This window comes from Rhinolophus sinicus, chromosome 17, assembly GCF_057876585.1.
Source record: "Rhinolophus sinicus isolate RSI-liver-muscle chromosome 17, RSI-T2T, whole genome shotgun sequence".
Classification (NCBI taxonomy): domain Eukaryota; kingdom Metazoa; phylum Chordata; class Mammalia; order Chiroptera; family Rhinolophidae; genus Rhinolophus; species Rhinolophus sinicus.
Genome location: NC_142517.1, coordinates 165861682 through 165877423, shown reverse-complemented (window position 1 = coordinate 165877423; position 15742 = coordinate 165861682). Strand labels below are relative to the sequence as shown.

The 15742-nt window shown below is 38.1% G+C and overlaps 1 protein-coding gene across 16 annotated transcripts in view; it reads right to left on the bottom strand.

The window, feature by feature from the left end:
• The window catches only part of OSBPL6 (oxysterol binding protein like 6), a 184050-nt gene that overhangs the window by 94437 nt on the left and 73871 nt on the right, over window positions 1-15742 (bottom strand). For 9 of the 16 annotated variants that reach the window (XM_019739302.3, XM_019739300.3, XM_074338649.2 and 6 more), the window contains exon 2: window positions 2492-2677. The exons of 3 other annotated variants lie outside the window; for them this stretch is intronic. The gene's annotated coding sequence lies outside the window, so the exon portion shown is untranslated. Of the gene's footprint in view, window positions 1-2491; window positions 2678-15742 lie in introns of those variants that run through there. 4 more of the 16 variants (XM_074338569.2, XM_074338654.2, XM_074338655.2 and 1 more) reach the window with 1 other exon arrangement.

Genomic DNA, 15742 nt, shown 5'->3' with positions numbered 1-15742 from the left:
CTGAAAACATTTCTGAGAATACATGCATACCCACTAATTCCTATGACAAAAGAAGAATAAAAATAAACACACTTCATTAAGGAAATGAGATGGCAATCCCTGCTTTTACCTTTTAAGGATGAGTTTAATTTCTTTCTCGTGTAGTCAAGTCACAACTTAGCAACTGTGTGGAAACAAATTTCCAGTTACTTTATTTCCATGGACTTAAACCTGATAGTCAAAGGGACTCATGTACATTTCATCTTTGCATGTAGTCAAGTATCAGGAGACCTTAGGCAATACTGACCTAAGAGATTCCATGAGATAGAGCAAAGTAATGCCACCAGGACAGTAAACTACACGCAATAAACATCCAATCCAGTCAGTCTCCTTTCTTGTTTGCTTCAACATTAAAAATGGATATCCTGAGGCCTGAAATCTGCTTAAATAAAAGGCACTACCCATTGGAAGTTAAATGGGTTGTTGGGATAAAAACCACTGTTTTGGGATTGAGTCAGCTTCCCCCATTTATAAACTATGAACAAATAATTGATGTTTGAGCTTAGTTAATGCAGACATAAAAGTGCTATGCTCCGAAGGACCCTGCGATTTGAAATGCTTTCATGACTAAAAAGTTTCAGTATCAAATTAACAGGAACACTACTGTAAGCAGTTTAGTTACCAATAATATATAATGATCAAAGATGAGGAAAGAGAAGTTTTATGATTAACTACAACCCACTGTGCTTGAAGGCACATCTGATTCTGATGATGAGATTTCTCAATGTCAAAAGTTCTGTACACGTAGATGGCACAGCACATTGCTCGTCGAATCACTCTGGTGTGTAGGATGAGTAAGGGGCTAGAAAATGGACTCTATATCCTGACAGGTGTCATGCAAAAAGAAGCCAACTCAATGAATCAATTTTACGTTCCTGGGACCAAAACAGGTCAATGGAACCCTTAGGTTATGACATTCAGACTCTGAGATGGCAACCTCAGGTTCTGGAAAGAATAATTCAGACCTTATCACTATGCAAATCAGATTTCCTAAAGAAGAACATTGGACCATCTGATTTTGGAAAAGGCTTCTTTCTTCATAGACAAGTCTGGCAGCTGTCAATTTTAGAAAGCCAGCATTCTCAAAGCCTTCACATTTTTTAAAATAATAAAATGCCAAAAAAGAGTAAAGACTAACAGAGTATTATGTGTAAAGTACATGGGAGTGACTTCATGTAAGGGGAGAAGAAACTGACGCTTAAAGCAGGAATCTTGAACGCAAAAGCCAACAGGTGCCAGGCAGGGAACATAAACCTGGAAGGCTGGTTGGGGTGAATACTTAGGGAATAGGAAAAGGTAACAAACTTCAGTCCTTAAAAGAGCAACAAGACCAGATTTCTAATCTTCCAAAAGAGGCCAGGCATCTGATTTTCTATGTGAAATGTCCAGAATATCAAATGTTGGTAATTAACTCAATTAAAAAAAGAAAATGTTTACAGGTTAAAAAAAATTATAGCCTAAAATTTGCCCTGTGGGCCACCAGTTTGCAAGCTCTGCCCTAAAATGCAATTTTAAATAATACAGTAATAAACAGAAAGCTTCTCACATAATGATTATACTAAATTATTGAGCTCTGGCTTCTGCAAGGAGAGGGTAGGAATGGTATCAGAATACCTGGGGAGTGTTTACCAAATTGCAGATGTCTGAACTATCACTATCACCACCACCACCACCACCACCACCACCACCACCACCACCACCACCACCCCCGTATGCCCCAGGGCAAATAAGAGTTTGAGCAGAGGATACACAGCTTATAAAAGCTCCCCAAGATCTCTAGTGGCACATGCTCCCAGAAAGCTTTGTATAACTAGGAGGGATATATTCACATTGTAAAGACCGAAGTCATTGAGCCAAAGATGTCAAATAGCATACATGAAGTGGCTCTGAAAATAACAACTGCAAATATCAAAAGTGACAAAGAACTCATAGTAAGTATTGCTGTTTTCATATTAGTTATTTCAATCTCATGGGCAAAAAGAAAACAATCTATTGTCTAGCTGTTTACCATGAAAGATTATAAAAAATAAATGCATTTTGAGAATGTATGTATGCATGCATATGTGGGTTTGTATGCATATGTGTTTATAACGAAAGCAAGGATAACGTGTCAACTAATTTTAGGCACAGGTCTGCAGGTTCATTACTCAAAGACAGAAGGGGAGTGTCTTATTTCCACATGAGGCCAAACTGCAGATAGAAGAAGCTTAAGAAATACTTTGGCATGTTTTTCTACTTCCTATCCTTTAAAAAATTACAGGAGAACTTTTTATTAAGATGGCTAAACATAACCAGGATGACTATGTATTATTTTTAGATCTGATATATACTTAAAAGGTATAAAGAAACAACTTCTTGTGATTTGGTTAGAGCTCACTAATCTTTTGCTGTTACTAAGTGCTGCCTAATCTAACTCCATTTATGATTTTAAGCTGGCTGTCTCCCAACTCACCTTGTAACTGGGACTCAGTTCTAGGTCGGCTTTAAGGTAAACGCTGTTCCAAGTGGTTTAGCCTCAGATGCCTGTGGTCTTCCCTGGGAACTCAGTCCATCTATTAACCCTGCTGGCTTATCTGGCAAATGACAGGAATGGCTCCTTGCTTTCCTTCTCTTGCTGTTGTGCAGCAAGGGGCAGAAGCTGAAAAAGAGAGATTACAGTCGTATTGCAGATCTCCACAGAACTTTCAGAGTCTCTTGGAGGGACTGCCTATGGCCAACCAGAAAATTTCTTCCAACTTATCTTTCGAGGAGAAAGTTCAGAGGAATGGTGTCTCAGCATTTTACCTCTACTCAATCATATGTAATCTCAAAGGCGCAACCATTGAACTCCTCAACAATGAGTAACATTCATCATTTACATCTTACCCAGAGTTTGGAGTAAGAAAACTCTCAATTTATAGCAAATATATTCTAAAAGGGGCCAGGTATATTTTCCAGAAAAACATTTAACTCCTCAATTAAATGTAAATCTCAGTTTTTAAAAACAGTTAAATATGAAGTGGTTTCATCACATATGCACATAAATGTACAATACCAGTGTCCCAAAAAAGACACATTAATAGTCTCTAATTTGCCTCAACAGAGTAGAATTGTTGCCAAATTCCTAGAACAATACTCTAGCAGAAAGATCTGACTGCACTATCGAAGAACAGTTTTCAACTTAACATAGTTTCTCAGAAAGCAAAGAAACATTTTATGAGAAAATAAAATATGTTCATTTTAAGGAAAAAAAGAAAAACCTGATAAGTAATACAGAATAGAAACTAAATTAGTTACTCTCTAGCCCTGAAAAGTGATAGCAGTTTTTACCTTCCAGCCTCCTAGCAGGTGCATTTCTTCACAAGGTAGCTTTAAAAACTACAGGTTTGATTATTTTTCAAGCTTATTTTTTCACTGTTTTAGTTTTCTCTTTTTACTTATGTAGAAGGAAAACACACACACATATTCTGAAATATTATAACTTAATGAAAGTGCAAAAGATTTATGTCTACCCAACGTGCTATGCTGTGATTGCTCCTTTAAGCACTATTTTTCTGCAAAAAAAATTTATCCTAAATCCCCCTCCACCTCTACAACAAAAAAACTTTTTAAATCTCTACTACTATGTTGTAAGACAAGTCCGTGCATCTCGTAGGTCCTAAATAATATTTAGTTGATGACTATAATGATGACATAGAAGAACTAAGGTTAGGGTCCATCAAGATTATTATTGTATGCTCAGCATTATATCTGTTGATTTTCTGCATACACTATTCAATCGATGCTCTTTAATCCCATATAATTATAGATAGACTGAATATGAGTGGTCAGCTACTGAAACTCCCCTACCCACCTTTTTCCTTTGCTCTTTTCTATGATGGACTCTGCCAAGCTTTGGAAAAGGAGAGAGAGCTTCTGAAAAAGGAAAAAGAAGGAAGAAAAATATGGTAAAGAGCCCCCTGCAGTTTTCCTACTAAACTGCAGTTCGTTTTGCCTACTCTCACCGCCATTCCTCTTCCCGAGTCTTATTTTCCCTAACTTCTTGCCATCCTATAATGGCGAGTGGGAAGGTAACGTAAAACAGAAGACCCTGGGGTAAGATCAAGTCTTCTGCTCCGTCTCTATTTCCCCCAATCTGGCAGAAGAGGAGAGGGAGGAGGCAGGGTGAATATTGAGAACCATACCTAAGGAATTCCCTCTCCCTCCTGCATTACAAACACTGTGGGTGTCTTGTCTATAGCCTCTGTCAATTTGACATTGGCCCATGAAGCATTTTTCCACTTCAGTCATCTGTTTCCCCATAGTCTTTGCCTATACGTCCTTCAAAATCCAGCTCAAAAACCACAACTCCCAACTCCTTCCTTGATCTTCCTGGTTAGAAAGAAGCAGCTTCTCCTCCCACCTGGTCCTTTGGTCAATTCTACTGGTGTGAGGTGGTCCTGGTCGTATATGCTTCTTACACCTTTTATCTCCCCTACCAGATAGTGTCAACTCTGGAAAGCAGGGACCGCAACTTAGTTCCCTGCACACAGTAAGTGTGAGAGTTCAAATGTGAAATTTATGTTTCTATTTATATGTGCTTTGTAAGAAATGAATCTATCATTGCTCATTTTGCACAGAAGTGTGTATTTTCACACAGTGTGCAATGTCATGGAATAAGGGTTTTGGCTTGTTCTTAGACTAGCATTAATATTTATACGGTCTTTCAACGCAACTTTCAAACCAGACAACCATGATAAAATGTAACGCCTTCCATAACCTTCGGGGGCTGACTACTCTGCATTTAAAGTTACCACTCTATCAATACATGGTTCAGATATAACCAATTATCCCTGATAGATACTGAAGCCAGAAATGTTAGGAATATGTATTTTAATTCCGCTTCAAAAACTTGATTAGGCCAAGTTTCATACAGTCACATTCAAATTTCTAAGCGACTAATATATTAAATATTATTAAACAACAAGGAAGTTGATCACGTGGCAACTAAACTTTATTTCAATTAAGAAACTGTACAGGGTCTTGTTTTACCTTGCATGTAAACTGCACGCAGGGCAGAAGTCCAAAGTGCTACGCTTATAAAGTTCAGGTCTGATTACACCTTGTGACAACACACATTGAAGATTAAGTCTTACAGCTCTCATTAAGAAATAAACTCAGAGAAGGGAAGAGGCTGTTTCCTTTTAAAACTGTAACTGAAACTAATTTAAAAAAAATTGTTCCTGGTTTTTATCAATCCACGCAAAAGGAATCATGCTCTCATTTAACGATACCCTTTGCAGGATTTGAACAAAGTCTCCCACACCAACCTGTACTCAGGAAGGAGTCTCTACAAAATCTCATCTGGTAAGGTTAGTGATTTGGCAATGGTTCTTTCTGAATGGCTCATTCAGGAAGCTAATGATCCATTATCTTTGCACCAGAATTTTTCCTGTAAGTTGTGTGACTAATCCTCCCACAGCCTGAATTTTGCCCACTATATACCATATTCTTGTCCAGTACACTCCCCACACATTCCACTCACTTCTTATTCAAGCCTCCCAGAGCATATGATGTATTCTACCAAAGCCTAGACTGTCCCGGGTAGCTGCTAAGTTAATGCATAGAATGCCAAACGGAGACAAGATAAAACAAGCTCCATCACTCTGTAAAATACTAAAGGAAAGATTCCTAAAATGGTAAAAACAGTAAAGACAACCAGAATAACCAGAAGAATGGTTTACAAAGTTAGCAGTCTACACAGCAAAGTCCATCTAACAACAAAAATAAGAGATGAGACACTTCTGACTATTTTCTGTATGTTATATGTCCCATGACTGACTCAATGCCCACTTTATTTCCATGAAGGACTGGCCTTAATTTAGGGTTAAACATCCTAAATTGCTTTTCCAGAAAACTGTAGCCCAAGAAATGGTACTAGACATTTCTTCATTATCTTGTTTGCTTTGTCTACTGTCGCCACTAAATACCTTAGTTGATGAAAAGACAATTACTTTGCTTTTTCCACTGACAGCAATGTTTAGAAAAGAAATTGATTTTTCTCTTCGTACCTATGATAATCCCAAGTACACTAAGAATTTCTACACTGTGTCTTAATCCTTGGAGAATACAGTTGTAGTGTTATAACCCAATAGAGTTTATGGAAACAGGTTGTGCTGGGATAACTTTCTGAAGATGAAAAACACAAACTCCAGTCACTTTTGCTTAACAACTACTGTGGCTTCTTCTCACTAACTAAAGAGCAGATTTTTAACTTGGAAATTTATCTAATCTCATTAGTGCTACCATATAACAAAGAATTAAAATTCATCAGCTAAAATAACATACTCATATCAGAGTTTTCATATCTGCCATTAAGCATGGATTGATTCATCCACTCAACAATTGTGCAGTTATTATACACAAACATTAAAACCAGATGCTAAAGAAGATATAGAAATATAACAAACACTCAACAAGAACAAAGCTCTTCCCTTAAGAAATTTAGAATTTAGCCATACATAACAGGAAAAGGTACATAAATAATCTTTTTACTTTTTACAAAAGCAGAAAATGTGCCCTGGATGTTCATGGCATGAAAATATTAATTCTAGCTTGGAGTTTGTGAGTTGGGTGGGAAACAGATCAGAGGAAGATGCTCAAAAGAGGAGTTTGAAAGAAGAGTCGATTCAGGCAGAAATTGAAAAGCAGAGATGGATAAAGGATTTTAAACAGTGAGGAAAAGTGTATGAGATCCAAGATGTGGGAAAGTGTAGACTATAGTTCTGGTATCCAGAGTTTAGGGTACAAAAAAGGAGTGGGGAAAAGAATGGCAGACAGGAGGTTTGGAACAGTGTGGAAGGTCTATCTTAAATGCTGGTGAAAGAGCAGATTTCACTGGATAGGCTGTAGAAAACAGGAGTGGAGTTCAGAGCAGGGGAGTCCCGTGGTTTTGCATCAGGGAGGCAGATCCCAGAGAACAAACAGGAGGAAAGAGAACCCAGAGGCAAGAGAAGACCTTGGAAGACATTAGCAGCTCAAAAGGAAGGGCAGAGCAGCTACCTGGGAAATTGGGCATCCAGGAGGGACAAGTGAACAACTTATATTTGACAGGGCAGAATGTGATCCTATTTGGCCTCACATATTTCTTATCTTACCAGAATAACAGGAAATAAAGCACATCCCTTTTTTTCAGAAACATAATTCAAGGAATATAAGATATGGTCAACGTGCTAATAAACTAAAAGAACTTATTCAACACAAAACATATTTTTCTCAGTCTGTTATATATCTATGATCTAGACCAATTTTTTCAGATTTATTTGTATCTAAGTTGGTTCAAATTGACAGGTTTTTCTCTGAGGGTAGAGATAGTTATTTCTCCAAATCCCAAAGACTGAGTACAAAGAAAGATCTGACATCTACTAACCATTCAAAGGAATTTTTTCCCCCCAAATTAAACAGTGTTGCTAATACTGACAAAAATTCAGATGACTGATTATACAGGTAAGAATTCTGATTATAGATTACTTAAAGGAGTCTACAATTTTATTATTCCCTTGGAAACTTTGTTTTATATCCAAAGAACAAATATTACAGAAATCACTCGGTTTATTACTCAGTTGAATACAATTTTATTTTAAAGAAGAACCCCATTAACCCTAAAGTACTGGAAACAAGCTTAGGACATACCCTAATTTTCTGAAAGTAATATGCTATAGAGCAGGAGTCAGCAACCTTGTTCTGTGAAGATCCAGTTCAGTAATTATTTTAAGTTTTGTGATCCATGCAGTCTACCACGTGATGTAACTGCTCAGCTCTGCTGTTGGAGCAGAAAAGTAGCCACAGACAATAAGTAAATGAATAAGCACGGTTGTGTTAAAAAAAACCCAAAAACTTTATTTATAAAGAAGTGGTGGCCACATTTGGCCCTTGGACTATAGTTTGCTGACCCCTGCCCTAGCTGACAGCCCAGCTGTGGCAACTTGGTGCGGTTTCATGGTTCTTCATGCCTCAATGCGCATAACTCTGATGAAGTGATTAAAAAAATGACTCTGAGAAAGTGGGCTCCAAAGAAAATCTCCACTGCTAGTAGAGAGATAAAAGGAAAAACAAAATGACATAGTTCTAAGGAAGTGATGGATTCAAGGAGACAAGAGAAGTTTAGGGTAAATTAAAAAGAGAATGTAGAGTTTCTGACGTCTCAGATCACTTCCAAGAGAGCCCAACATATATTCTAAGAGGAAATATAAAAATATGACACATGAAATCATTTCAGGAAGTACTCCAACTAATGCCAAAAATGCTCATTAATTGGGAGAAAACTTCAAGAAAAGCTTAACCTATTAAACAAAAAACGTTTAAGAAATGTATGAATCTTGACAGAATATTCAGATGAAAGCAAGCCAGGGGATTTGGAAATCTATGAGTCTCAGATCATACCTCCTTCATTAGTTCTGATGATCATACTGTATTTAATTGCTAGAGCAGGGGGAAAGTGAGAAATATTATCTTCAAAGCTTACCAATCTATACTTAAATCTATAAAAGACTTATGACAAAAACTATCTTAACTCAATTACATCAGCTTAATGATGCTACCGCTAATTTACCATTGAAAGCGACTCACTTGCTCTGTGACTTGTGCGAGTTACTTTACCTCCCTCTGTCTGAGAGTCCTCGTAAAACGCAGCTCTTTCATGAAGGTGTTTGAGGATTCGGAAAGTTAATGCGTGTAAAGTGTGCAGACCAGGCCCAGCACACAGGTATGCTTTCATGCTGCTGCTGCTTCCCCAACTCTTCTTTCCAACCAACTTTATCGAATACTCCTCCTTTGTCCTTCTAAGCTTTTCTCCTTCTAGGCTTCCCTGGGTGACCCTGTCTCACGCCGAGGGCTTCTACCTACCATTTGCTAGAGACTGCTAAACCTCTCTCTCCAACACTGACTGCTTTTCCTGACTGCATTTCCAACTGTCTACTGGACATTTCCATTGGAATATACTCATATCACGGGCTCCTGAGACTCAGTGAGTCTGAAGATCACGCCCATTACTTTCCACCCTTGCCCCTTTCTTCTCTTGTCTTCTGTAGTAGTTAATGACATCACTATCTATCCTTTTTTAGTTAATGACATCACTATCTATCCTTTTTTAGTTAATGACATCACTATCTATCCTTTTTTAGTTAATGACATCACTATCTATCCTTTTTTAGTTAATGACATCACTATCTATCCCTAAACCAAGCTAGAAACTAGTTTTACTTTTAACCATTTAATTTGCAACCTTCCCATTCAACTCACCCCAAGTCTTCTCACTGCTACGCCCCAAATATCTTCCCTAGACATTGCTCTCTGTTCGAAATCATAGCAATCTCTGGCGCAGATTGATATCTGTCCCCTGATTTCTCTGCTTCCAATCATTCTCTCATCCAAGCCATCTTTCATTTTCATTAGAGACATATTTCTTAAAACATATGTTGATCATATATTCTTTGTTCACCCTTATTCTCTACTGCTTGGAGGAAAGGGGACTACGGACCTATAAGCGAGCTTCAGAGTCCCTGGGAAACCTCTAAAATCAGACACAAACATTTGTGTGTGTCTTTGATCAAGAAAAGGTCAAGGAACACTAACAGGGCAACTTTTAAATTGCACAGCAGGGTACAATCTGAAATCTTAAATTGCATCTCAGTCACTCTTATCTTCTACCCTCTGTTTCAGATATAGTGAACATCGTCTTTTTCTCCAAATAAGCACACGGAATGCCATTTCACCTCTTAGCGTTTGTATATGTTGTTCCTTCTCCCCGGAATGCCCTTCTCATCCTGTCAAACACTTGAGCATCCTTTAAATCCTGGCTCAGTCTCAAATGTCACCTCTGTGTAGACTTGCCTAGTAAGGGTATACAACTATGTGTGAACAACAAAAGATGCTAAATAGATTTCTGGTGTCTGGGTATTATAACACTGGCCTGAAAATTCTTAAGTTCAAAGCTTCATACTTTACAAAATAAATAGCTTTAAATATTTAGACAGGTATTGTGTTTACTTAAGTCTAGGGATATCCTTATTGGGGTTTCTGGATTTTAATGAGGTTAAAAGTAAAGACCCTGGAGCCTAACTGCCTGGCTTTGAATCCTGGCTCGGTCAATTACCTGTAATGGAAACCTGGGCTAGTTACATAGCTTATCAATGCCTCAGTTTCAGGATCTATAAAGATGGAGACAGTAACAGTACCTACCCTTTAGGATTATTCTAGAGGATTAAATGAGTTTATATGTATGATGAGGTGTGATAAAAAAAATACAGTGAATGTTTAAATTTAAAAAAATTACAGTAAAAGACACATTGCCATTAATGTCCCTCAAAATACTCCCCCTCTCTTCAAACACACTTATCCCAGCATTCTTGCCACTTTCTGAAGCAGTTCTGGAAGTCCTCTTTTATGAGTGTTTTTAGTTGCACTTGAAACTACGTAAGTGCTTGCTACTACTATAATTATTTATTGAAATCAATGGCCAGGCCTAGAGGTTCCAAAAGATAACCACAAAGCAAAACCAACTGGCCTTGCCACAAAAGCCTCAAGTTTTAGTTAGCTGAGTTAATTAGCCAGAGAATACTAACAAAGATGCCCTGTTCCCTGTTTTCATCAACTGGAAAGTACTTAAAGCCTAGCTGATAAAATTCAGATTTTTCTCCGATTAGCTTCCAATTGCTAAAAATATCAGCTCAGAGCATTTCCAAAGCATACCACAGAGTACATTAAAGTCATCCCTTTGAATAGGGGAAAAACAAAAACAAAAAACCAGACCTGCTCTTCCCTGGGCAGCAAATCAATGCGTACAAAGTGCCCAATATGGAAGGAAAATGCTAAGTAGAAAATTGGGAAGAAAGATAAAGGAGCGTAATGACTCAGCTTTCAAACAAACTAGCTTGTTTGTCAGAGAAATGGGGGATCAGGCATTTTAGCACCACCTACCTAGCCAAAAAAAAAAAAAGCTGTGAAACGTAGATCCTAATATCACTGAACTTAAGAAGAAATCAAAATAAGTACATGATGTAGTGATGTAGCAGACTTCCATCTGAGTGACAGGATTATGCGATCTATTTGGCAATGACTCTGGAGAAAACTTGCTGCCAAAAAACAGCCGTTTTGACCCAGACCACAAACATTGCAGTTGTATAATAGTATTTTTTGTTCCCCAGCAAACTGCCAAAATGATCACTTTGCTCTTTATTAATAAATGTACTTAATAATCAGATCTTAAGTTAAAACACTTGGTTAACGTTTGAAATGAAGAAAAGAGAATAAAACCCAAATTCCTTATGCCATTATTAAAGGTCCTCCATGATCTAACCCCAATTAACTTTCCGACTTTATGTTTCATGATAGGCTTCTTGAAATCTTCAACCAAACAGAACTTCTTGCACTTCCCCAAACATACCCACTGTGCCTATTCTATGTGTTTCTTCTACCTAGAACAGTCTTCCAGTTACATCTCCAAAGTCCAAATCCCATCCTTACTTTAAGATCCTGTGTGGATGACATGAAGCCATTTCCTATGGCTCAGCTAGAAGCAATGCTCCAGGTTGTTAACTTCCATAGTCCTCGCCCAGCACCTGTTAGACTCTCCTCAGTCCATTTTGATCAGAGTTTTGGACACATGTATCTTTTCTTCCCAATACTGAACACTCTTTGAGGGCGTCTTCCACACCTGCCCCATCTTTGTAAGCCTGACGGCACCACGGGCACATGTGCACATGGCAGGTGCTCATACTCTTTGCTAAAGTGTGCCAGATGGACCCTAAAGTGTGCTAAAGCTCATTGTGACTGATCACGGCAACCAAATGGGCAGGAAAATGCACTCAGACGAACCTTGCTGAAAAAAGGCTTCAGTTCAAAAGATGTGCAAGAAGACTTGTTTTCTTGTGAAGCAAGTTGAGAGATGAGAATTTTCATGCTACTCCTGGGGCACAAAACCAACACTTACATTTACCACCCAGTGATTTGCCAACAACTACTAACAGCAGTGCTTTAAAAGCTTCCTTCCCACTCATGGAACTCATAATAATACACTTCCAAGTCAGAGAAATCACAAGATAGCTGGTCCTGTATTTTTCCTATCACAGACTCAAAACGCTCTGGGCTTTGGATAAAGAGCTCATAAGATATGTGTATATAGCGATAATTTCCATCATCTCATGTCTAATACGCATTAAACTCTAAACAGCCAAAGGCTAAAGTGTAAAAATCAGAGAATCTGATAGATATCAGGGCTTACAAATGCCAAAAGAGGGAAAGCTTGATAAAAGAACCCCTAAGCCCTAGCAGGCTGATACTGCTTGGGTGAGGACCACTCCCACAGGCCACTTGGATGGCGCTACTTAAAATGCTTCCACAGAAGAGAGGCTGATTTCACTCAGGGTGAGGCTCCAGCGCTGTGCTCATCAGAGTGTCCTCACCAGACCACTAAGCAGCTGTCCACTGTCTGTAGTCCTATGTTCATAGACAGCATTTCTCTGCCTACTCAGTTCACAAACTGTTACATTAATGAGTTTGAATAGGCACTCCTAAACATACGTAATTTTCCTAACCCCTAAATCCTGAAAGAATAGATGACCTAAATCCTAAAGCCAGATGAAAGAACACTCTTACAGGGATGTCTTGACTCAGTGTCGGGCTAATGGGAAATTTTCTGTTGAGTGCTCTACCTGATACGGCTTTTCTATCAATGACATTTGGAACATTCAGTCTCCAATATCACATTGCTGGTGTCTCTTGGATTACTGGAATGGCAACTGAATCCTTGGGGCAGGGAGCAAGAGACTCTAAATGTTTTAATTTACACACCTTTAAAATAACTATTATATGTATTCTTTTAAAGCAAAAACGTGTCTGCCATGTACAAATTCAGGTCAAAATAATATTAAAAATTTCTTAACAAATGAGGTAAACACTATCAGTGGCACTGCCATAAATTACACAATGTTTTAAAGTGATAAAATAGACCCTAAACAAGTATAAGATTTGTATAATCTGTATGTTTTTCATATATGGCTTAACTGAATAACTCTGACCTCATTTCTCTTTAAGAGATATTTCTCAGTCTCCTTTACCTCTTATGCTCCTTTGATGGAATTATTCGAAGCTGCCCCATTTCTTAGTCCTCTACTGTATCAATTCATCTAGATTTCTATTTGGTTTCCACAGTGACTTAGCAGACTAAGTTTGCTCATTAGACTACAAAAAAATTTGACAACTAAATCAGGCCTATTAGCATTCTTATGACTAAAGCTTCCTGTATTTAGACAGATGGTATTGGCAGTAAAATTGGAATAAGTTTTAAAATGCTGAGATAGTGAACAATGCCATCCATTACAATTCAAAATTGTTCTTCCGTAAATTTAATTTGATGTCATAGACTAATTTAAAAAAAAATGGATGGAGAAAACAGGGTAGACTATGTTCTCAGACAAGAGTAATTCCCTTGAAATTGAGTGCTTCCTTTGCACAAGTGGGAGTGGAAAGAGCATGGGCCTTGCAGTTAAACAGGCTTGGTTCAAATCCCAGCATTGATGTTTTCTAGCTATGAAACTCTAGACAGTTCACTCAGCCTATCTGGTCCTCAATTTTCTCATCTGAAAAATGGGGATTTGGGCTAACAAAATCTAGTTGGAGTTGCTTCAGAGACTACAGATAATATATGTACAGGACTTAATACTGGACATATCACTTGACATGGGCTCAAGAGGTAATTATGTGTAGAGGTTTTTTAACTCACAAGTTTTCAGACTTCAGAATTACTCTTTAGTTCTTGCAGCATACACACATAGTGTATGTAAAATCACACAGACATTACTGAGTAGCATGTTTGGCTGACAATGTACAGACTTTCTGATAGAGAGCAATTAATATCAGGCTGATTTTTTTCTTTTTAAAAACTGAGATCTATAGGTTCTTCTAACACCTCTACACATTATCCTTTCTTCAGACTACAAATTTGCCATCCCAGGGAGAAATTACATGCAAAAATCACTGAAATGTTCATGTCAAATATCCAACTTTTAGGAGGCTCATAGAAATAAAGATTAGGAACTTAAAAGTTCAAAGCACCAAAACTAATTGGCAGCTGTCAGGCAGTTGAATGGCTAAGAGCCCAGTCTCTAGAAATTCCTACTCTGTCACTCTGTCACTGTGTAACCTTGGGAGAGTTATGTCTCCTCTCTGTTCCCTGGTGTCCTTATCTGTGAAATGGGGCTACTAAGAGTACCCATTTCATGGGTTGTGATGAGGACTGAACAAAAATGCCTGCTACACAGGAGGTACCCAATGTTAGCTTTTATTATTATCAAAGCAGCTTTGCCCAACCGTCACACTGCATATATTTCCAGAGTCAAATTATTCACGGTCATGCTTTGTGATTCTCTCTGTTCATCCATTTCCACACCCCCTTCCCCCCAAAAATTAAGAAATCTTCCTTGATAAGAGAACCAAATTGAAGAATTTCTTGGAAAGCATTAACTGCCCACTTCCTGTCCTACTTTGTATAGATCTGACCTAAGCCCACTCCCAACCCTGCTGCAGGGCCCTACCGCAGGTTCTCCTTGGGTTGCCAGTCCATAAACCTGCCCTACTCAGGGAGCAGAGGGAAGCTTCGGTCACTAACCTAACCCTGGACCAGCCGTTGTGTTATTATGGCCCTTAATCCTTAATTTTATTCAGCAGCAACAGTAGGACAAGAGTTCTTGGCACAGAGCGGACTCTCAATTAGGATTGTGGAATGAATGACATCATGAAACTGGCAAGGGATAATGCTGGGAGCTTTGATATCTGTAAGGGTCAGAATTCAATAATCAGTTGCCACTATGCTGTGCTCTCATATTTGTGTTCCTTCCAAAACTATGGACCTATCTCAGGATCCACGCAAATACTGTCTAAATGCCTATGTTGTACCTGGTCCTGAGGGTTCAGAAATATAAGCAGTACTCACATTGGAAAAAACTCATTGCCTCCCTCTGGGGTTGGAATGACCAGGGTCTTTATACATTTTGCATGAACTTTACTGAAACCTGTAAAATAATTTAGAATCTGTATTTAAATTCTCTTACATTGTTGGTGAGAAATAAACTGGTATAACCACTTTGAAAAAATAGCAGCTAACGGTAATAATAATACTCTATGATCCAGCAATTCCACTCCTGGAGAAGTGAGTTCTTATGTCCATCAAAAGACAAATTTGAGAATATTCATAGCGGCTTTATTCACAATAGCCCCAAACTTGAAATAACCGAAATGTCCATAAAGAACAATACACAGAAATGAAAATGAACTACTGATGCAAGCAAGAGCAACAATATGGATGAATCTCAACACAGGGGACCACTGTATAATTGCATTTATACAAAGTTCAAAGACAGGCTGAATTAGAGTACGGTGACAGCAGTTAGAATGGTGGTTTGTGTTGGGTGGTACAAACTGGGAGAGGCATGAGACAACCTTTCAGTGTGCTAGCAATGTTATTTATCTTCATCTGAAGGTGGTTTTGTGCATAGAGATATAGAAAATTAATTGAGCCTACATTTAAGAATTGTGTACTTTGCAGCACGTTATACCTTTTTTAACAAACAAGCAAAGAAAACAACTATATTTACTTTAAAACAATTAGTGTTTCCAACCTTGAATCATTCATTCATTCATTCATTCATTCATTCATTCATTCATTCCAATGAATGCCTACCACTATGCT